The sequence below is a fragment of the Dipteris shenzhenensis genome, chromosome 7, assembly GCF_047967505.1.
Source record: "Dipteris shenzhenensis isolate YYH24624 ecotype China chromosome 7, Dip_SZ_1.0, whole genome shotgun sequence".
Classification (NCBI taxonomy): Eukaryota; Viridiplantae; Streptophyta; class Polypodiopsida; order Gleicheniales; family Dipteridaceae; genus Dipteris; species Dipteris shenzhenensis.
The window spans coordinates 47,713,037-47,714,192 of record NC_141602.1 but is presented as its reverse complement, the minus strand read 5'-3'; the positions used below and the strand labels follow the sequence as shown (position 1 = coordinate 47,714,192).

The 1,156-nt window shown below is 51.1% G+C and overlaps 1 non-coding gene across 1 annotated transcript; it reads right to left on the bottom strand.

Annotated features, from left to right (window-relative positions):
- Positions 1-411: 411 nt before the first annotated feature.
- On the bottom strand, positions 412-483 carry TRNAD-GUC (transfer RNA aspartic acid (anticodon GUC)). Its single transcript has one exon. It is a non-coding gene; the product is annotated as a tRNA-Asp (tRNA).
- Between the last annotated feature and the right edge of the window lie 673 nt (positions 484-1,156).

The window sequence follows — 1,156 nt, the reverse complement described above, 5'->3', positions numbered from 1 at the left end:
CCATGTACTCTACTCTGAACCTTGGATCCTCCTCCTAACCCTGACCTCCTTCTAAACCTTGGAACCTCCTTCTGAACCCTGGAACTCTTTCTAACCCTGAACTCTTTCTAAACCCTGGAACCTCCTTCTGAACCCTTAAACTCCTCCTAAACCTTACAACCCCCAATGAAGGCGAGAGCCTTCATTACCCCAACAACAATGGTTTACGTGCCTTTTACACATGCTTGCATTTTGTTTACTCACCACACTTAAGCCTACGTCTCTCACCGGAACACGACTCGAGGTCCTAAGCTACACATATACTACAACGACAAACCCAATATATCTGTAGGTGACAAAAAGCCTCGGAACCCTGCAACATAGAATACCCAGCTCTTCCTACGAAGGCAGTAGGAAAGAGCCAACATTTGGCGCCGTTGCCGGGGATCGAACCCGGGTCACCCGCGTGACAGGCGGGAATACTCACCACTATACTACAACGACGGTCCCTACACAAACTAACATCACTCTAACTCTCCTAACGACACCACCTCCCCACCCACACTTGGGGTAGCGATCCCCTTAGCCAATCACGCACCCTCTGCATGCAGTTATGTTCCGGCCAACGACTTCGACTCCAACGCTCGCCCAATCCGCAACTAACTCCACTGCAACAACCGCCACCGCCAATCCTCTACCCCGAATCCCCCCCTGAGGTTCAACAACTTCCTTTAACTCCTCCACGTCCCAACATGGCTGGACGTCGTCCTGAGCATGATGGGGACATCGAGCTCGATGCCGAGGCTGATAACTTCTTCAATCGACGAAATCACAACAATCACGGCCGACGCCCCTTGGGAAAACTGGAACTTCCCAAATATAATGGTAGGGGAGACCCTGCTCGCTTCCTCCAACATTTTGATGCCGCATGTCGAGCAGGTGGTGATCAATCCCATGAAACCAAGGTGGCTTGGTTTCCAATGGCCTTAACTGATGAGGCGTCAGAATGGTACCTCGACCTTCTCGTGGAAGAACGTGCCACATGGGACCTACTTCAAACCGAATTCAAACGTCGCTTTCAAACGGAAAGGCTACAAGATGATCCCGCTCTCCAACTCAGCAAGATCGAACAAGGTCGGAGGGAAGATGTACGCACATACCTGGGAAAGATGAAGAG